This window comes from Sus scrofa, chromosome X, assembly GCF_000003025.6.
Source record: "Sus scrofa isolate TJ Tabasco breed Duroc chromosome X, Sscrofa11.1, whole genome shotgun sequence".
Taxonomy (NCBI): domain Eukaryota; kingdom Metazoa; phylum Chordata; class Mammalia; order Artiodactyla; family Suidae; genus Sus; species Sus scrofa.
The window spans coordinates 79,248,549-79,271,672 of record NC_010461.5 but is presented as its reverse complement, the minus strand read 5'-3'; the positions used below and the strand labels follow the sequence as shown (position 1 = coordinate 79,271,672).

Below are 23,124 nucleotides of genomic sequence, written 5' to 3'. Positions count from 1 at the left end.
TAGATAAATAACAGCAGAGCAATAGCAGCAGGAACTAATGTTTAGTGAACTCTTACAATGAACCAGGCACTGAGCTAAATGCTTTACAAGCATTGTCTTTTTTAACCATCCTAATGGCCCTATGATGCATATATACCATCATTAACTCCATTTTACACATGATGAAATTCGCCTCTGGGAGGTCAACTGACTTTCTCAGTGCCATCTCCAAAGTAAGTGGTGGATTCAGGATTTGAACATGGGTACCCTTACCACTCCCCCATAATATAAAACTATGAAATTAACCAAGATACCATACTGCTTCCTTTGTTAAAAAAAAAAAAAAGTTCACGGTAAAATAAACTAAGCTCCACAAAGAACTTCCAGAAAAATGTGGAAACACATAGAAAGAAGTGATTCTGAGGGAGTTCCCTAGTGGCCTATTAGTTAAGGATCTGGCATTATCACTGCTGTGGCTCGGGTTACTGCTGTGGCGCAGGTATGACCCTGGCCCAGGAACATCTGCGTGCTGTGGGTGGAGCCAAAAAATAGAAGTGATTCTGAGGTTATTAAGAAAAGTTTCAAAAGGAAATAACTTTCCAGTTCCATCTTGAGGTACAGAAAGGATTTCTCTGTCCAAAGAGAAGACACCACAGGCAAGGAGAACAGCACAGCAAAAGTCTAACTGTATCTGGAGTTATGAAAAAACTTGGACTGTTCAGAGATAACATAGTGTAAGAATGCCTCTTTGGCAGAAGAATTATTTTGAGTTGAAGGTACTTGGGAAAACAGCAAATGCAAGAAGAGGCTTTCTCTAAACTCCCCTTATCTGTGTAAAGACAGATCCTTTAAAAAGAACTCAACTATCATAAATTTCCTCCCTAGGGCAGTTCCCATCTTGGCACAGCAGAAATGAATTCAACTAGGAACCATGAAGTTGCTGGATCAATCCCTGGCTTCCCTCAGGGGATTAAGGATCTGGTGTTGCTGAGCTGTGGAGTAGGTCGCAGACGTGGCTTGGATCTGACATTGCTGTGGCTGTGGTGTAGGCAAGCAGCTGTAGCTCCAATTCAACCCCTAGCCTAGGAACCTCAATATGCTGCAGGTGGGGTCCTAAAAAAACAAAAGATAAAATAACTTTCTTCCCTGGGAGTTTCATTAACCAGAGAAGATTCACTCTTATCAAAAGACAGAAGGCTAGAAGCTGGCACCGCATACCACACCCAGACAAACTTTGCCTCACACTACCATATCTTCCATTTATTCTCCTGTGGGCCCATTCATCTTGCCTAAAAATCTGCTACTGTCCTCTAAGTGGCCTACAATTCCCTCTCCTTTCCCCCTATGAGGATGGTATATAAGCTCTCAAATCTGACTGCTCATTGGGGTGTTCACTTTTTTTCCCCCTGTAATGTCATAATTTTAAATCTTAATACATGTGTATACCTTATCTTCATGATAATATGCCTAGTGTCAGTTTGTTGCATAGACTCAGCTATTGAACCCAGGAACATGCAGGGCAAGCCTTTCCTTCCCTATGCCTGGAAGGGGGTTGAATGCATGTTAAGGTTTTCACATTTTCTTTGGAAGCAATGAGTAATCGATAGTTTTTTCATGAGGAGCAATATGATCTTACTGGTTTGTCAGAATCTCACTCTGGCAACTATGAGACGGATGGTTTGGAAAGATGGACAGTGAACCCTGGCAGAGCACCCAGGAAGCTAACAGAGTAGCACTGTGAATAGCAAGCAAAGGGTAGCTATAAGAAACATGGAAGACGTAGAGTACATGGGACATGGTGACTGACTAGATTATTAGTGGTTAGAGAGAGGGAAGCATTGAATATACTGGAGTTTTCTTGCCTGAGTAGCTCGGATATGTTTTGTGTATACTTTTTTGTTTTGTTTTTTTACTGAAAAAAGTTAACAGTTTATTACAATTTATTTTATTTAACAATCTAGGAAGTTCGCAGCCATCAGCAGTTCCAGTGCAATTTCAGGTGCAATTGGGAATTCAGGAATCTCCGTGGAGCTCTTAGTGTAGTGAACCTTGTAGGTAAAATACATGTGCACTTTTGATAGCACATGTGAGGGGATCTCTCTAAAATTGACTTCATTAGTTTCATTCTCAGCAAACTGACCAGGGCCACTCAACATGGCTTTTATTGTTCCCGATGTTAGTGCGTGTTCTCTTTTTACAATAAATTCATGAACATCTGAAGATATCAATTTGACATACATGGCATCAGGGCCCTCACAGCCACCATAGGTTTTCTCTTCTCCATCCATTATGTTCTCATGAAATTCTACTTTGCGTCCACGGGAACTTTAGGTTCCTGGTGAGGCAGGGACGCACTCTGTGTATACTTGTTTTTTAACAGAACTTGGGAGACAAGAAAAGGAACATGATTTTTTTTTTGGGGGGGGGAGTAATCACTAGTTTTGAACACACTGAGTTTGAGATTTCCAGGAAATATTGGGATGGTAATATCTAACAGATAGTTGGAAATAGTGGCCTCTTTGTTAAGCTGGAGATCAGCTTGTATGATAATGGTGAGAACTGCAAAGCCAAGGCAAAAGGAGCAAAGACTTCCCCATATTCAATCAGATCTAGATCAGGACAGTAACTCAATACTACTCCCCAAGAGTCTTATGGGTTCAATGAGTACGGTCTTAGTCTGAATATGTTTGGCCCTGATATGTTCTCCACAAATATAAACTATTCTGGAATGATGACTTCAGATAAGAGAAAAATATCAGATCCCACAGTATGTGCAAATGTCAATGAAGCAAAATATGTAGTCGGTGTGAATTTTGCTAAAGGATATGGTCCCAGGGGAATTGAGTTTTATTGTCTTGGGTAGTGACAGAGCCAAGGTATAAAGGAGTTTGACATATTACTACAAAAAAAAGTTAAAGTAAAAATAAAAGGATTTCCCTGGTAGCTCAGTGGGTTAAGGATCTGGCATTGTCAACATTGTTACTGCTTTGTTGGAAGTCATGCTGTGGTGCAGGGGTGTTTGATCCTTAGTCCCAGAACTTCCACATGCCACAGGGAGAAAAAAAAAATTCTGCACTTAAGGCATTTACAATCTAATCAAGGAGTGAAAACTAACCACAAGGGAGATTCTGAAGTATGTTGCCCACCCCCCCAAAAAGAATAATAATAATAATAAAGAAATATTACTACAGACTCAAGAATAACTGTATACAGTTTATGAGATTAGTTAGAAATGGTGATGCCAAATATCTGAGAATCCCTGTTTCTCTTCATTATTGTGCACTCTGTATTTTCTATTTTTTAATTTTTACTATACCAGGTGATTCTGCCATGTCTGCTGCTTTGGAATGAATGTCTAAGTACTTGGGATTGATTGTTTACTGTAAAATAATTCTCTGGGCATTTAAGTTTTCTATTTTTCCTACATTTGTTTTCAAGTGCCCTGTTTCAAGTTTGGGGATTAGTGCACTGAACTGCAGATTTGATTGCATTTTCAATTCAAGCGGTAGTTTCAAATTCAGCTGATAATGCTTTATCATTTTTTGCTTATCTTTCCTTAACTAAAATCATCAATGAGGTAAAGAAGTGGTAACAAAAAAAAAAGTCTTCAGAACCAAGTCTGAAGCCAACTCTGTATTGGCTCTTTTAAAGATCTATGAACTGAGGCAAGAGGTTTAATCCCCCCCCTTTCTTTTTTTTGCATGGACAGGGTGATCTGCAGGATTTTCTTCCCTCAGTTGTAAAATACAGCAACAAGAGTAGAAATTCTCTAGGGTTCCTTCTAGCTGTAAAATGCTAGATTCCATACATACTTAGGCAAAACAGAAGTACTAATATCTCAATAAAAAGTAAATGCTTTGTTTTCCTTAATGGAAGTACTTGAACATATTACTTAAATTAGTTGTATATTTTTTATTCAGTCTTCCACTTCTAGAATAAAGGCAGCTGATGGTAAAAATATATTCTGCACATCGTTTGTATGTTCTATGATCTCCAAAACAGGGATAAGAACCTAGTAAGTACATGGCAACCTCATCCTGAATTTAACAGACTATAAACTTTCCCAAGGACAGACACAGTACTCTAAGATAAAATAATGGCATTCAAACGTAACTTTATTTACTTTTATGACTGCACTTGTAGCATATGGAATTTCCCAGGCCAGGGGTCGAATCAGAGCCACAGTTCCCAGGCAGCCACAGAGACAACACTGGATCCTTAACCTGCTGCGCCACAATGCGAATTCCAAACATAACTATATATCTAACCCAACTGCTTATTGACAACTCTTATTTCTTTTGAATCTGGGCTGTTTGTCATCCCTGACATTCAACTTCCAGTTCCAAGTTCTCTAAACTTTGAAGATGTATGTTCACTTATCAGAATCTATTCATGCCATCACCTTATATAAATTTTCTTCAGATGAATGTTTAGCCCTAACCCTAATCTCTTCTTCGCTTATTAAAATTTTTTGCAAGGTTGAAAACAATTTGTTTCAGGATATAAAAAGCATTAATCTAATACCTCAGTCATGGCAGTGAATCTTTTTAGAATGTTTCTCTGCATTTATTAAATATGGACAATTATTCTGGAACAACCCTGGGCCAGAAATTCCACTAGGGAAGTTTCATTCTTGCTACATTAGAATTTTCTTAGACAAAGCTGTTTTTTGCACATTTCTTATGCCTTTCAAGTCTTCATCTATTTTCTTTAAGGCTCCTTAAATATGTATGCATGTGTATGTGCATTTATGGACCTATGTCTGTGTGCACATATATATGTAAGAATTAATTTTACTGCATTGTTAATGGATGCTGATGGATGCTGTTTTCTCTAGTATCAATTTAATGCATCTCAAACATGAAATTGAATTATTTAATTCTGAAAGGCATTTTGAGATGCTTTCTGTAGAAGAAGCTATTCAAATATAGTGGCATTACTTCCAAACAACACATCCCTTTTCTTTTCTCTCTTTTGTTGGAAAGATGAAACTGTGCCCTGTGAAAATGTTCTGCTTTAGGAAAACAAATAATAACAAAACAGCTTCAGTAGCGTTGCATTTGTGACATGGATATAAACTAGGACTATGAATCTCTCTTTAATGTGTCTGTTGTATCAAGGTTGTCTGTGACATCTCAAAAAATTACACATCTTAAGAACATGTACATATGTTTCAATGTCAATGTGCTATCCAAAGCCAGCACTTGGACTAAAAAAAGAAAAAAGGCAGGATTTCAAAGAAATATTTGCATTCTACCGCATCATTCACAATAGCCAAAAAGTGGAAACAATCCTAATCTGTGGATGGATGAATGAATGGATAAAGAAAATGTGGTATATACATACAAGGAAATATTATTCAACCATACAAAAGAAGGAAGTCTACAATATGCATAATATGCTAAGTGATATTAGCCAGTCACAGAAGGATAAATACTGTGTGATACCATTTATATAAGGTATCTAAAGAAGTCAAACTTTCCAAGGGCCGGGGAAGGGGAAAATGGGGAGTTGCCATATAATGGATACAGTGTTTCACTCATGTCAGACGAAAAATTTCTAGAGATCTGCCATACAACTTTGTGCTAAAAGCTAAGAATACTGTATTATACACTTAAAATGTTGTTAGAGGACAGATCTCATTTTAAGTGTTTTTTACTACAATTTTTATTTGTTTGTTTGTTTATTTATTTTCTTTATATGGCTGCAACTGTGGCATATGGAAGTCCCCAGGCTAGGGGCCAAATCGGAGCTATAGCTGAGGTCTACACCACAGCCATAGCAAGAGCAACACCAGATCTCAGCCACATCTGCGACCTAAAGTGCAGCTTGTGGCAATGCCTGATCCTTAACCCGCTGAACAAGTCCAGGGATTGAACCCGCATCCTCATGGCGGGTTCTTAACCTGCTGAGCCACGATGGGAACTCCACTATGATTTTTAAAAGGGCAAATTTCTGTTGAGGTCACTAACTTTACATAGAAACACACATATAATGAATCTAAAATTTTACTTGTATGTCTGAGTAATCTCAGGTTTCTGTGCAATTTCAAGGTAGAGGGGCCAGTGATTTTATCCTTCCTCCTGACAATTTAGTACACAGACTTTGCTTAGCAGCCCAGAGGAAGTGTAAGTGTGTGTGTGTGTGTGTGTGTGTGTGTGTGTGTGTGTGTGTGTGTATGTAGGAATGAAGTGAGGGCAGAAAATGCCAGCGGATGTGCCTAGATAAACTTTGAGACTTACATTTTAGAGCTACCTTATGATAGTGCCAAGAGAAGGCTTCTAAGTGTTAGGCAGAGTTACCCAGGGAACAGCAACACAACAGAAACATTCTGTGATTCTACAGTTAAGCTGACTCTAAGGAGAGAGAACCCTGCTGTCTTCCTTTGGTGTGTTCCCCTCATTATAATACCCCATGGCCCTGAAAGTCATGTTGCTGCCTGAGAATACTGAAAGTAGTTATTGGCTGGTCTAAGGAAATTCAGATGTTTCTACAAAAGCTCTACAAAAGCTCCAAACAAGTGAAAGAATAGGTTATATACACCATTCCCAGTTTAGTGAAACAGTCTCAAAAAGAAAAAACACTTAGTATATGTTTCTTTTGTATATTAATACTCAAATCACTCTGATATATAAGATTTAGTGTTTGTTTTAAAGTGGGTACTTTTCTTTAAGCATCTCAATGTATTCTCATTTTAGTGGAAGGAGTAGTTGGGAGTGATTTTCACTCATTTATATGTACAAACAAAACTGTATCTCTTTTATTCACAAATGCCCAGGCATTGTCAAGACATTAGAGCAAAGTGTGCCAAAATGTTAGGCTGTTAATTATTTTGCATAAAACACACATCCAAACACATATTAACTGAACAGCAGATGGCAGAGAAAAGAAAATCAGATTGCAGTGTGGGTGAAACACACCCAATAAGTTCTGTAAAGATGGAAATCTAGGCATAAGATGACACCATATTGAGTAAGCAAATGGAATATCTAATATGATTCTTTTATCTCTACTGCTTTTGATTTATCTTGTTTCTATAAATACATTATTGTTTTTATCATAATGCCTTAGAGCTACTTTTTGATGGAAAAGGGGAGTGGAAAGAATATGTTTATAAAGTAATACATCTTGGGGAATAATTAATCTAAGAATGAAGACTTTTAATGATGTACAGTGCTTCCTAATATTCATTAGTAGATGAAAATTAATTTAGATTAAACTATTCATGTACCAGCCAAAACTGATGAATATAGCTATATAGTCTAACATATACACGAGACGTGTCCTGAGCTCATTTTATGAAGCAAATTAACAGAATATATATTTTGTTTTTACTCAACTTATCAATTCTTTTCCCAGTCAAAACAAAATAAAAGTAGAAAATAAGGATAAGTGTCTGAAAAGAACATGTGGAAAAGAAGGACAATATTTGCACATTTACTATTGATTTAGAATTTGTAACTAACAAAGATGACATTTTATTGAAATTGGATTGAAACTGAGATGCATAAGTTGAACAAGAGCAAGGACAGATACTAGATTTAGAGAAAACAGTAAAATAACCTAATACCTAAGGAGCTAATGATATATATTTTAGGGCAAAATAATTATATGTTGAAACTAGACCCCCCAACACTACATACCTATATGTTTTGATATTATCATAAAACCAAAAACACATGCCCTAAGCTAACAACAACAGGAAAGAAAAGTGACTGCTTCTCAAGGGGCATCTTTGTTTTTAGACAAATTAAGAAGGAATTAATTAAACAGGTTGTAAGAAGGGTATGAAAAATGCTATTTAAAAAGGCAATGTAAATATTAGGGCCATTTAACTTTGAAAAAGGGTGAAATATATAACGAAGAAATTTCTTAAGCCTGCAGATGCTTGTCTATGCAAATAAAACTGGGTGAACATTTTTATATTTCAGAATGCAGGCATAGAAATTCTAATATAACTGTTGTGTTTGTACATGATGGGGATTTTTTTCTCAACGAGATTTTCGAACTGTCCAATTAAAAAACATCCTTTTCCTATTTACTTTAATCTGCTCCTGTTTCCCTCTTTTAGAAATGACCCAGTGAAAAGAGCACAGAGACCCCTTTCTATGAAAACACAAACAAAAGCAATACATACATTGGTCCCAAGGACAGGTGGGCATCAATTACCATGGCAGGCTGTGAGTGACTCTTAGCTATTGTGACGCTGAGTTTAATATATGCACATTTGCCAAGCAGAGGATATTAATCAATCACCGAGAGTCACTGAGTGATCTCAGCACAACTGTGGACCCATCTAGCTTGCCCTTGATGTCACTTGGCTCAAATCTTAACACAAGCAGCAATGTTGTCCTTCTGAGACTAGGTTTTGTGTCATTCTGGACAAGCTGAAAATGGTATTGTCACAGCCCATTATAATTTTCATAGCAGACATCCTGCAGCCCTAGGAAGCAAGTCTGTTTCGTATGCATAAAAGAGAGTCCCAAGTCTTGGGCAGGTGGGTAGGTGGTTACTTCTGGCTGCAATTTTTCTAAGTTTCTAAATCACTCCTGCTTTAATTAGGAGCTTTTCCTCTGAGTTATTTTGATGTTAATAATACACAGATGTCACATTCCTTGTACATGTTCCCAAACAGTGATACAAACACTATTAAATCTAATCAGTGTTTATGGAGTATTCCATATGCTACCCACTGTGAATCTTTTGAAATGCCATTTTATTGGATAATGTATAAAGAAAAGTTGATATGTACAATGATGTGCTTTTGTTCATGATTTTGTTCAAAAGCATAAAAAGTCAATGATTTTTATGAAAAATTTTCTACAGATGGTAGTTGCTTTCAATTTATATTTGACCATCTTTAAAAAGGAATATTTGGAGTTCGAATCTGACTAGGAACCATGAGGATGCGGGTTTGATCCCTGGCCTTGCTCAGTGGGTTAAGGATCCAGCATTGCCATGAGCTGTGGCGTAGGCCGGCGGCTACAGCTCCGATTAGACCCCTAGCCTGGGAACCTCCATATGCCACAGGCGTGGCCCTAGAATTGACACAAAGACAAAAAAAAATAAAAATTAAAATTAAAAAAAGGAATATTTTATTTATTAGACTATAGAAGTCTATAGATAATGTATATTTAAAAATCACAAAGGAGGAGGTCCCATCATGGCTCAGCAGAAATGAATCTGACTAGCATCCATGAGGAAGCGGGTTCGATTCCTGGCCTCACTGAGTGGGTTAAGGATCTGGCACTGCTGTGAGCTGTGGTGTAGGTTGCAGATGCAGCTCAGATCCCGCGTTGCTGTGGTTGTGCTGTAGGCCAGCGGCTACAGCTCCAATTCAGCCCCTAGACTGGGAACCTCCATATGCTGCGGGTGTGCCCCTTAAAAGACAATAAATAAATAAATAAATAAATAAATAAAAATAAAATAAAATAAAATCCCCAAGACTTTTAACCCCAAGGAGTACAATCATTAAATTTTCCTTCATTAAATTAAAGAACCAAAACAGTGCAGCAAATAGCTTAGATCAAATAAAGAAGATTATGTTAAAATGAGGCCTCTTTGGAGGTCCCGCCGTGGCTCAGTCCTTAATGAATCCAACTAGGAACCATGAGGTTGCAGGTTCCATCCCTGGCCTCGCTCAGTGGGTTAAGGATCTGGCGTTGCTGTGAGTTGTGGTGTAGGTCGCAGACGCAACTTGGATCTGGCGTTGCTGTGGCTCTGGTGTAGGCTGGCAGCTACAGCTCCAATTAGACCCCTAGCCTGGGAACCTCCATATGCTGAAGGTGTGGCCCTAGAAAATACAAAAAAAAAGAAAAAAAAAAAAAAAAAAAAAAAAAAAAAAAAGAAAAAAAGAGGCCCCTTAGAAGTGTGTGCTAAGAAATATTGAGCAAGAATTGAAAACCGGGCATAACAGCTGGAACACCTAAATTTTAGGAAGAAAACTTAAATTTTTGCCTCAGACACCTAAAGTGCCTGCTGCCCAGACTGAACCTGTGCTGTGCATTTCAATATAACACCTTCCAGGCTCACTGGATTAATGATCAACTACTAATATTCAATGTGGCCACTGAAAGTAATTCTAAACAGATGGTCCTATACTTCTGAAGATGTGTATGTGTGTTTTCTCTCATTGATCAATGCTATCAAGCACATTGTATCTCTAAGAAACAGGACTGCAGGTGCAGAGTCTGTACTAAGGCACGTGGTCAACCACAGAAGAGCCAGGTCACCACTCGAATGCATGAAGAGGACACTGTAGCTTGTCCATTTACCTCTTCATCTATAGCCATGTGCACGAAGAGCCGTTGACACTAGGGTCACTGTCTTTAAACTCTGAGATGAACAATATATGTTTACGAGTTTTCAAGAGTCATGAATATAGACGGTTTAAGTGAAAACTGCTTGAAGAGAGAGGCTAAAAAGAGCTGATGAGTACTGTTTTCCGCGTTCTTAAATCTTAAGCTACCAAGGGCTTTTCTACTGCACAATTTGTAGGTTCTTTCAGATCTCACAAACCTTTGTGTTTGAATACAGACTATCAAAATGTCTCTTAGATAAGACAGAAAAACAACAAGAACAAAAATTGAGACGCTATCATTAAGAAATGAGAGATGAAAAGCAAAAAAGTTGTAAAAGACAGATTTTAAAAATTTATAATTTGACTAGTTGATTATATCTACTGTGAATGTGGGGTTGACTGTTTTGTCATTTTACTGATCTTATGATGCTTTCCTATCACTATGGCATTCGTTTCTAAGATGTTATTCAATGCTGGTAAACTATAAAGGAGTTTCTCCCTTTTTTTTTTTCTTTTTGCAAATCTATCCTAAAAAGCACTGGAAGTGTATGATTTCTTTACTGTTTACTTTTATAGTTAAAAGAAGGACATTCAAAGGCTGGCAGGCAGGTACTGCTTTTTATAGTTAATGAAAGGAATTTTATATGAAATGACAGGGCAGTTGCCACTTGAAAATATTAAGTGGTACACCTGACTTTTAACTACATGAGGTATTTATTTGCTTCATTGATTATAACTTTCTATATAGAAGTGAACAATGTACCCCTTTTCATAAGCCCCCATCAACCTCTGTTGAAAACTTGTTAGAACCACTAGAGAAAAATAGCTTCCTAAATGAATATCATAGAAGTATTGGTATTACCAGCAAAACATTCATTTTCTTTAAATATGTTTTATTAAAAGCAGAATCATTTGGGGGCACCAAAGAGTAATTGTTTCCCTTAAAGTTGGTTATAAGCAGAGTCAGATTATAGAATTGAGAAACTGAATACAAATGAAGGCCAGATTTAGATGAGGTCAAATTAAGTTATTTGATTTGGCCTGTAAAGTGCCTCTCTTTTCTGTGCTTGCTTTTTAAGGACAGGGAAAAAATTAAGAGTTAATGTTAAACTATTTCTATTTGCAAAGATAAATCCTAGCAAATATGAAAGTTGCAAATGATTTTTTTGCTATGAACAACCTATTAGTAAGGAAGAAAATCTCAAAGCACCCTATCTCATCTAACAAATTTTGAGTGGTAGGTTTTCAATTGAAAATGTTTGGTTTTTTTCCCCTTTCTTTTTCTTGAAAAACTAATCAAAATCAGTAGATTTGGCCGGACTCTCAAACCTCTCCAAAACTGTACATATTAAACTAGTGGCTAAGATTCAATGATAGTTTCTGGCGTGTTTCCTTTCCATATGCCTTCAGGCACATACATGTAATTTTGTGCTTCAGGGAGTTAGTACTTCATAAAAACAAAGATGAACAGTTATAAAACATATACCAGTACCCTTTGGAAGTAATTAAAAATATGGCCTTTCCTTGTATTCATTTTCTTTCGTTGTGGCATTGCCCTTTCTATATCCTATGTGTGGCTTCCCCTCTAACTCACAAAATGTATTATTTCTTTTGTACTGTCCCCAAAGAGAGAAATGTGCCATGAATAATACTATTAGGCTTCTAAATACATTTTTAAATTGCATTAAAACTAATAAGAATATACTCTGAAGAACATTGGGTTCAATCCATAAACTATGTAGACTATTTTCTGTCCTGAAAATATGCTTTTGTTATCTTCTAAGGGGTCTCCAAAAGTGAGAAATATAAACACTGTATTTTTATGTAATACACTGGGACATTTATTTGGTGAATACATTAAAATCTACTTACAATTAAATGCTTAACTCTACTGCTGTGGGTTTTTGCATTTGACACTACCATTTGTTAATCCAAATACTTTAATAAAATTGTGTCTTTCCAAATTATACCACAGGCAAATATATTTCTAAAGGTATAAATTAGCATGTCATTTTGTTTGACTATGTATAAAATCAAAACAATATCCAGTCTGATTTTCAACCAAGATTTGAAGGCAACTTTAAAGATCTGGCAAGTGGGCATTTGAAACATATGTATGCCGGTATATGTGAATATATACCGGCATTCATAAATGTATGTGAATAGGACTGTAATTATACATAAGTTTGTTTAACTTGTTTTACTTATTCTGCAATGGCAATATTCTAAAAAGAAAACTTAGGAAAATAACCATTATATTAATGACAGTTAACACATTTTGTTGCACGCTAGGGGCTATGATAATGTCCAGATATCATATGCTATTTGGATTATTTCAGATTTTAACTGCATAGTAATGCTACTTTTTACATGACATACTTTGATCTCTGACATATATAAAAGGAGCCAGGTTATGAAGATTACTCCAAGACACTTTATCCTTAAATTTGTTTCCATACCACTGCAAACGAAACCCTAATTTCCTAGTATATAACATGAATCAGAGGTTAATTCTCCATCTAGCACTCTCTCTTTTAAACTCTAGCTATTAAAGAATTGCTTAATGGTATTCTAAATAGTTCAGCTTAGAAAATGTGCTCCTATTCAGTCATATTATAAATGATGCCATAAAGGATAACTGACAATCATAGTGGACTCATAAATATTAAATGAATTAGTAATAAAATCTCTACTATTACCATTTGAAATTAAAGATCTAGCCTTAAATGAAAGTAATTTTTAGACTCTTCTTTTTACTCCCTCTATGATGAATATAATGTTATATATTTCAAGTAAAAGGAAGGATCTTTCATTTGCCTCTCAGGTTTTGTTTTGTTTTTGTTTGTTTTGTCTTTGCCACAACAACTGCATATGGAAGTTTTCCAGCCAGGGATTGAATCTGAGCCACAGCTGCAGCAACACCAGGTCCTTAACTCACTGTGCCACAGTGGGAACTCCTTATCGCTCAGGTTTTAATGTAAGAAATTATCCAAAAGCTCAAATTTACCTATATACAATGCAACTGCAACTTAAGAAGTAACTGGGAGGGTGACTGGTTTGTTCCAGTTTCCCTAAGACTTTCCCATTGTAGCACTTAGAGTCTGTGGAAAGCCTGTGGTGCTTGGCAAAATCTGCAGGGTTGGTTACTTCAGAGATAATACTCAACTACAAGGTCCCTTAGGCTGTTTAAATACTTATGGCCTCAATAGTCCGCAAAAACAAATAAATGGACTTTGTTGTTGTTAGAAAGAGATGTGTCTCTTAGCACAAAAAATAACTTTTAAGGAATATATTTAAATGTGTGTCATTAGGAACACTGACTATGTCTTGAATACCTACTAAGTACCAAGTGCTATACTAGGCACTGATTCTTCTTTGAAAGCATATATAAGAATTTTATATAGAAATACTTGAAGGTTCTGATGACCTATTAAAGAGTTAAATCTTTCCAATTAAAGTAGGAAAAAAGATCTTTTTCCAAACTTGATTTATTATCATCTTTTGCAGGAACATACCCTAAAATCTCTGAACTGCCATGGGGGAAGGGGGTAGGCAAGGAACATAGACTAAAATTTCTTTTTATTGAAGAAATAGGATAGAAAATGTTAAGGACGGCTCTAGAGATAAGCAAATTCCTTATCAAATTCTGTACTACCTTTTGTTTCTTACTGTATAACCTGTTTAATCATCAATTTCAGAAAAGTCTCAAGATTATGAATGGAAAATAGTCATGCTCAGCATTCTATATTTGAAGAATTTTGGAAAAAAGTGTTTTGAGGAGCATATCAAAATACAGTAATTTAAACTAATTTAATCTGATCTTTTCCTTGGAAGGGAAAAAAAACAGCTACTATTGTTTCTTGAAAATTCTTTTGTGTTTGAGTCTTTACGAGAAAGCATTCTATATTTCTGATTCTATTAACAATAAAATTGAGAAGTTTTATCTAAGTTGAATGTTAGTTTTATCACTATCCTTTCTCTAATTATGGGTGATGTTTAAGACACTGGTGATGATTTGACATGTTCAAACTGTAATCAAGTTACAGTGGAGTGATTACAATCACTGACAAGGTCAGGAAACATTGGTTCATAAAGTGGAAGGGGTACAGATAATTACTGTTCCCTTCAGTCACATTTATGCATATGAACAGCAGTACTAGTATCATATTTTGTGCAAATGCAAAGTGTAATATTCCACAATTTCATTAATTTCCCTCTGCTATTATGAGTCAAAAATATATGTTCACAAAAGACTCTTATCTCTAAGATCAAGTTTGACATGGTTTGGTGTTAATACTGATATTTCTTCCAACAAATCAGTGTATGAGTTTTAACATCTGGCTGATTTAACCTGAATTATCATCAGGTAGTAGGAAGTACAAGAGCAATATCTGTTTATAAACAATTAAAAAAATGAAACAATCATCCCTAAGAAAGGAAAATGATATTCAAGTCTGAATTTTGCCTTGCATTCCCTAAGCCAGAGAAAGTGAGTCGTTTTAAAAAAAATATGCTCTTGAACCTCTTACTTTAAAACATTTTTCCTAAGTTATTTAAGTTTGGAGAAGTTAATCATGAGAACTACTGACAAAAAATGTATAGGACTGAAGAACTCACTTTGCAATCAAGAAAGTGGTGGTTGGGCTGTGAAACAAATGATGACACTTGAACATTTTCAGTGTTCACCTATTTTAGTTCATTTCCTCAGATTGCACCCAGAATGGACATGGTAATCCTTCCGGTTAAAGCTCAACGTAAAGCCATCCTGAATTTTCAGAAAATAATAGGAACATTACAAGTCATGATGTAATTCATATTCAAAGCAATTTGCTTTCTCATCTTGCCTAGACACCCTGCACTGGTTTCTATTACCTTTCTGTTTCAATTCGTGCTGTTCCCATTATGGGAGCTAGTGCACATCTAACTTTTTCATTTGGCATGGACCCCAATATGTAAACACATTTGCCCCATGTACACAAGACTGTTGTAGATTTTGCTCGAGGCAAATAGAAACCCAGAGGGAAACTAGTCAACTTGTCAAAACATGTTTTTCCCCCTTAATGTGTAAATAAAGTTTATCTAAATAGGGCTTGAGGTACAGAAAAAAGAATTGGACTCCCTTGTCTTGTTATCCCTACCCATAGTTTCCTCTATTATTTGGTCTTTATCAATCAGGGGGTTTGAGGACAAGAAAGTGAGAAGAGAAGGGAGAGAGAGGAAGAGGACAAAGAGGAAGGGAAGACGGGAAGGACCATCTATGCTTCTCTATGCATCTATATACAATTTATATATTGTGGTATATTTCAGAAATGATAACATTTTTCTGGCACCCTGGGGTAAACAGATGAGGCTGCTCATGTACTAAAACAACAGCTTGAGGGGCTGCTCATGTACTAAAGCAACATCTTGAGGGCACTGGCTACCCCTAGAGCTAAGGGGTCTGATACCTCATCATAGTGAGGCTAAAATTTGGGGATTCTCTGCTCTGGAGCCCCAAATTCTATACAAGTTAGAAAGACAAAAAAGTAAATGCCACAGATTCAAATTGAAAGGCTTATCTGTTTTGTGGGGAACAGAAACGAGGACAAACATATAGACAGTTTAATGAATGCCAGCTATGGTTATTTAGCCAAAGTCACATGAAGAAACTTAGCATAGACATGAAAACAATAATCATCAGCTTAAGATCTATGTGAAGCTGCTTTTTTTTTTTTTTTTTTTCCTTTTTAGGGCCACACCTGCGTTATATGGAGGTTCCCAGGCTAGGAGTCAATCGGAGCTACAGCTGCAGGTCTACGCCACAGCCATAGCAACGGGGGATCTGAAACGCATCTGTGACCTAGACCACAGCTCATGGCAATGCCAGATCCTTAACCCACTGAGCAAGGCCATGCTTCCTAGTCAGATTTGTTTCCCTTGTGCCATGACAGGAACTCCACCAATTTTTTAAAATACTGCCCATGATATAAAAATGGTTGACAAGAATCCACATTCTTCTAATTCAATAGAAATGTTTGTAGAGCCACGATGGAAAAACTTAGGTAGAGGGCTTATGGTGATGGATGACGTAAGCATCATCTAAGGGAAGAAATGAAATTTCAACCCTGAATCCTCTTATACCATATGGAATATCCTTCTCTTTCTACCATAGCTGTGATTTAAAAAAAATTTTTAATAAAAAGAATGCTTTCATTTCACAAAGCCTTACTTACACAAAAACATGAACCTGATCAAAGTGGAGCTGCTCTGTGTTTAGGGGGATGGGGGTGGCGGGCGGTAAGGTTCCATCTCATCAACAACCTTGGATACAGCTTGAGGAATATCCCTAGGACACCTTGGAGCACATTTTGAGAAACAAGTGCATTGAATCATGAAACCATGTAATTCACATCTAATCACATGCTAATTTCCAGTAAAAAAAAAAGGGGGGGGGCTTAAAATATAAAAGTATCTGTTATACCACATCAGGTCACATTTCCCGTTTTATCTGTGCACTTGTTTTATCTCCCTTACTGGGTCTTTAAGGGTAGACAAAAGAAGGATAAGAGTTTAATAAAAAGAGGGAGAATGATAAATAAAACTAAGTATAGAGTCAACATCCATATATTAAAGGTAGCTTTCCATCCTAAGGGTAGAATATTGTTTCTTATCATCCATTTCTAAGGGAGGGAAATGTTAAAGATGTGGACTAATTTGCTGCTAAGGATTCTTTAACTGAAACATTTTCCAGCGACAAAACCAAGCATACTTTCCAACGACTTGGGGCACCACTTATGCTCATACACAACATGTTATCTTGAAAATAGTAGCTTGAACAAACATCTTTTATGGTTTCTAAATTTGGGCACAGTGAATGATACATTTAACTATTCCTCTAAATTCTCTAATGCTTTTTCAGTCCAATTCTATTTTTTCCTCTTATAATTTCAAATGCAAAAGAAGAAATCAGGCCCCATAATAGACAAAGATATATATCACAGAGACTGCTAGTCAGGCAAAAAGATAACGTCAGGCCACCTCATAGACCCTTATCTTTAACCTGTCCTAGACAAATACTGTGACCCCTTTAAAAAGTATATTATCATCACTCTTCCTGACAAATAGCCATCAATTTTTGCTAATTTCTGACTTAAATGAAACTCAGTAGTATAGATTTTCCACAAAATTATATCTTGCTGTGATGAACTTGCCTCGTATCCTTCGCATACCTAAAGAAAATACGTTGTCAAATATTTTACTTTCACTTTTATGGATGGATATAATAGTCCTTACAAGGGCATCCAAGTAAGTGAGGATATAAAGTTAGTTCCATTTGGGCTTATGTGAACCTTCCTTCATTGTTTCCTGAGAGCAGTATTACGAAACAGTAAATGCTTACTCTATCCTTACTCCATGGTCCTATTTTCCACATTTGATCAGAGAACATAAAGGCAATTTTTCCAAGTTGTATGTACCAACATATACTTAGCCTAGTTGAATCTTAACTGATGTAGAGAGACAGGAAGTCGTGAGAGAATATAATAAAACAGGAAGAAAATGATCTGAAACAACAGAAAGTTAAAAGATGAGGTATGAGGAGAACCAAATATTGAAATCACATATTTTAAACCCTATTATATAAAAGATACGAGTAACACACTAGCCTTCTCCCAAGGAGATAAACATGCTGATCCAATATCAATCAGTATAAGAGGAAAGCTTGATTATTTTTTGCCAGCAATGAGGAGAGACCTACGATGAATAATGCATCTTATTATCTAGTGTCCACTTGTGACCACTGGTATATAGCAACAAAACAGTTGGCAGAAATTAAATTAATTCAGTGTCTTGAAAGGGAAAATGAACTAGCTCACATGGGTATCAAACTAACAGCCTTCGGTTCCCCATTATCTCAATTCATGGCAACTCTATTTTTACCCATTACTTAGGTCAAAAGCCTTGAGACTGTTCCCTGCCTCCTCTCCTATCTCATACGTCCATTCTATTATTTTAATAAAATTCTATATGTACTACCTTCGAAGGATTAGAAAGAACGCTACTAGAAGTCATTGTTTTTATTGATCAAAAATGGTCACATATTGGCAACTTTATATGGTTCAAACTAATATATCCAGGTATTCAACCCCTTTTTACAACCTCCACTAATACTACCCTAGTCTAAGCCACCATTATCTCCAGCCTGGATTACTGCAATAACTTCCTATCTGGTCTCACTTCTTCCAACCTGCCACACTTATCAGTCTTTCTTAACACAGAGTGATTTTGTCAATTCCTTAGAGCACGTCTCTCCTTTTTTTTTTATCCTGCTGAAAACCTTTCAATGGCTTTTAATCTTTCTTTAAATAAAAGTTCAGGTCCTTATAATGACCCATAAGGTCCTACATCATTTGGGTAGACAACTCTCTTCCCTCCTCAGGACTTTTCTGACCTTATCTTCTATTCCTCTTCCCCTCACTTAGTTTGCTCCAAGAAAACTGAACTCACTACTTTTTCTGGAACACATGGGCACACTTTTGTCTCCAGGTCTTTGTGCTTGTTCTTGCCTCTGCCTGAAGTGCTCTTCACTCCATATGTCTGCATAACTTACTTCATTTAGATCCTTATTTCAAAGTCACCATGTTAAGGAAGCTTTCCTTGGCTACCTTATCTCAAATACCAACATACCCTCAACTTCTTTCTTACTTTCTTTTTTCCCCTGGCATTTATCATCTTCTGACATACCCTGTAATTAAAAAAGAAAAAAAGCCTTATTTTTCTTTTAGTATATAAGTTCTAGAAAGGCAGACATTTTGACTTGTCTAGGACATTAGCAAGGTACTCAGTAACTTTTTGCTAAATAAATGAATCTTAAAAATTAAGCTAATCCATTAATTCACCCTTTGTTCTAGTCTATCATTCAAAACTCATTTATACTGATTCTTTACAGCCAAATTTGTCCCTTTGCAAATGAAGAGTGAGGAAATCTCATTGGACTCATGAGTCATTAAGTTTTCCTCTAGTCGGAGTTCCCGTCGTGGCGCAGTGGTTAACGAATCCGACTAGGAACCATGAGGTTGCGGGTTCGGTCCCTGCCCTTGCTCAGTGGGTTAACGATCCGGCGTTGCCGTGAGCTGTGGTGTAGGTTGCAGACACGGCTTGGATCCCGCGTTGCTGTGGCTCTGGTGTAGGCCGGTAGCTACAGCTCCGATTCAACCCCTAGCCTGGGAACCTCCATATGCCGCGGGAGCGGCCCAAGAAATAGCAACAACAACAACAAAAAAAGACAAAAGACAAAAAAAAAAAAAAAAAAGTTTTCCTCTAGTAGAGCATGAGGTAAAGCAATATAGGAAGGATTTCTCTAAATTTCTCTCTGGCATTCTTTAGGACTAGAATACCAATCTAACCTTTTATTTTCCTTTCCTTTCCCTTTTTCACTCCAGGAAGTTCATGATTGCTTGTCCACCAACTTTCTTGTTAGTCAAGAAGAGAACTGGCAGAGATAAAATAGGTTTGTGAATACTCCATGCCCTGGGCACTAAAACTGTGTTTCCTTACCCAAATTGCTCTATCTCTCAAGGACTCAAAGAGATCCTTCACAAGAGGAGATGAAATCCTCTACAGATTTTCCATAGTTTCCTATCATTGATATTTAATGCTGTCATTTATGAAAATGGTTGAGAACTGACCAGTACCTACACACAGCACTTTCTTGGGAGACATAAGAAAAATTGCCGGGAAACATTCTGGCAGCTATAAAAAGATTAAGAGAAATATTGCTCTTGAAATGTTATTTATAAAGCACTTTCTGTAGCCACACTAGCAAAACAAACCATTTAAAAAGTGTAACCACAATTCCTTCAGGTTCTTCTATGACAAAGTTACCTTATTGCTAAAGCCCATGCAGCATATTAGAAGACATTATGTCTGGCAGGTGCTTCATTATTATTTAAGCCTTGAGAATGCATCAATGAAAATTGGGTCTACGAAAAGTAAAAGTGAGCAAGCCACTGATAAAATGTTGAGTCAAAATCTGCTAGCAGAGGCTTTTTAACACATCAGACCTGTAGGTGGTACAGAAGTGAGGGGAAAATGGAAGACAGTAAGCCAAGCAAAGGGGCAGGATTTGAGGATGAGAGAAGCCCTGCCACTTCAGATACGAGGGACCACAATAAACACATTGTGGGAAGACTTCTGACCCAGAAGTGAGTCAAGGTCCATTTGTAAGATTGGAGGAGGTTAAGCAGTAATGAAATATCATTTCACTTAATTAGTAAGGTATTTGATTTAGGCCCAGGTCATTTTCTTTCTTTCCAATCTTGCCTAGGACTTTTTTATTTAATCATTGCTAATATGCACATCTAACTAATTACTGTTTAGACAGTGGTGACACTGTTTGAAAATGATTCCTTTTAACATCAGAAACTTACTGAAATTTGATGACAATATTATCTCTGAGATTCATCAGGCTATTAGACTCTATATGACATGCCTTTCAAGCCACCTGGGGGCACAAATGCTACCCAAGAGCCAGGTCGCTGAATGGCAGGTGTTAAAATACTAGGTAGCAACAACCAATCTCTAAACGAGATTTAGTTATGCCAATCTTGTTTTTGCTAATACTTTCTTACAGCTAATAGCCCTACGTGCTAAATGAGATTTATAAAACTAACATTTGTTCTATTTTCTCCTCAGAGCAAATCTGCAATCTATAAAAGCTTAGTAAATATTAAGAAAAAAGAAAAAGAAAACTTTACATGGCTTCCCAGTCTTTACAGGCAAAATTTATTGCTTATAAATCACATCTAATTATAGTCTTCTTGCAATCAAGTGATCGTTTAGTTCTCATAAAAGATTACTATCATTCTTTCCCAAAAGGGATTCCCTTCATGACAAAGAGCAAGTCTGTTTCAGACTAGGGCCAAATAAGACAGAAGGATTAAACCTGAATGGCAGGCAAATGCTACTAGCTTTTGCAAATGTTCTTTGCATATTCTTTTGTCATCAACTATGACTATTTCTACCTTTTTATTTTTTTCCCCTTTGGCTGTGCCCATGGCATGCAGAAGTTCCTGGGCCACAGGAGTGACCCAAACCACAGCAGGGACAATGCCTGATCCTTAGCCCTGTGTACCACCAGGGAACTCCATGACAATTTCTGTCTTAAAGGAATAAACTTCTAGCTTCCCATACCAAAGAGTCTGTGTAACTGGCAAGACCATTGTGATGATTCAATAGTGGCTTTTTCCTCATGTATGCTTCCTAACAGTAACACCCTACTTAAAAATCTGGTTTACACATTTAATAAAAGCTTCTTCCTTAGGCACTCAAGATTCGGAGGCGGCTAGTCTTGATGGGCATCTTCAACCTTATTTTGTACTGTATCTCATCCACATTTCATTATCTATCCAATAATCCAATTAAACAGAACAATCTGCTGCTCCTTAACTTTTAGGTTTTCCCACTTCCTAGCCTTTGTTAACTGTCCCTTTGATATGGAATGTCTTTCTTATCTTCGTTCCTATTTCAGATACATAGCTGAAAGTTAATTTCTTTGCGGGAGGGGATAAAGTTCCAAAGCAAGTGTTGATGGTTCACCAGGAAGCTATATTGATAAGCATGAAAGTACCCATGGTGACTATGGTTCTCTAAATGATCAGGCAGTATCATAACCCTTCAGATGAAAGGAAATTAGAGAGATTAGTGCATGTGGAGGAGGACAGGAGTGGCAGACTGACTGCAGGGAAGTGGGGAATGAAATTGTTCCAGGATACCTGGCTTTGTCTCTTTATCAAGTCCATGGTCTTAGTAATTCAGAATTTGGTTCAGGGGATGAGGAAAGCCCAGTGTGTGTACATATTCCATTAAATGATGATGTAGAGATGGGAGAAATATTATGTGAAAGGTGAGGACAGGTAGGTAAGAAAAAGAGCAGTGGGATGGCAAGGGTTGAACTTTCTGATCTGGTGACAGCTGATGATAAGGGGACAGCAAGCTTATCCCTCCCTATGGCTACGTCCAATGGCTCTATCCCCTTGTGCAACTTGGTGCTAAAAGAACTATGCTGAACTCTACTGTCTATACTTCTGCCCTCACTTCCTACAGAATGGTACATCCTAGGCTAACTAAATAGAGAAATTTTTCTCACCTGAGAAAGAGGGACTAAAAGAGGGAAGGAGAGCGGGGAGAAGTGGGGTTGAGTGCCCCACTAGTCTGTACCTGATTAGAGATGCCTTCAATGGCACTTGCATAGAACACTGTACATTAATTATACCAGGTTTCTTAAAGCTGCTTTTTTATATGCTTTCTATTCAACCATGTTCAATTTATTTTACAGACAAACCTTTCTGGGGCCAGACAGCAACTTGAAAATGCCACTGGGCATGGGATTGCTAAAAGCAGCTCCAGGTAAGAAAAACACTACCCAGGACAACTGATTGAACTGCCCTAGTGACAGCTTCCAGCCTCCTTGCCTCCCATTCTTTGGTTATTTTTTTTAGCCTGGGACCGCTCAGCTCTGACTTTTGGCCATGGCATTAGACACTGCCTCAGCTCAGCTTCGGAGAGAGAGAGATGCTTATTGACTTTAGACATTCTCCTCACATGACTCCTGGACTGTGATGAATCTATACCCCATCTCTTACTGCACACCCCTCTCCCTGGTCTTAAACTTGTTCTTCTATCAAGGCATGTTCAGCCACGTAGTATTGTCTCCTTTGCTATTTTTCCTTCAACGTGTACACTATTTAAAAACAAATACAAAATAAAAATAACACTGTGTCCTTACTGATAACAAAACAACAAAATATACTAATCGATCTGTTAAAATAACATAATCCTACTCCCTTGGTGGCAAAATTCTCACTTTA

General features: G+C 37.1%; 1 protein-coding gene and 1 pseudogene across 5 annotated transcripts in view; both read right to left on the bottom strand.

Moving 5' to 3' along the window:
• The window catches only part of DIAPH2 (diaphanous related formin 2), a 918,057-nt gene that overhangs the window by 248,769 nt on the left and 646,164 nt on the right, over nt 1–23,124 (bottom strand). The window lies entirely within an intron of this gene.
• LOC110257803 lies at nt 1,005–5,674 on the bottom strand (annotated as a pseudogene).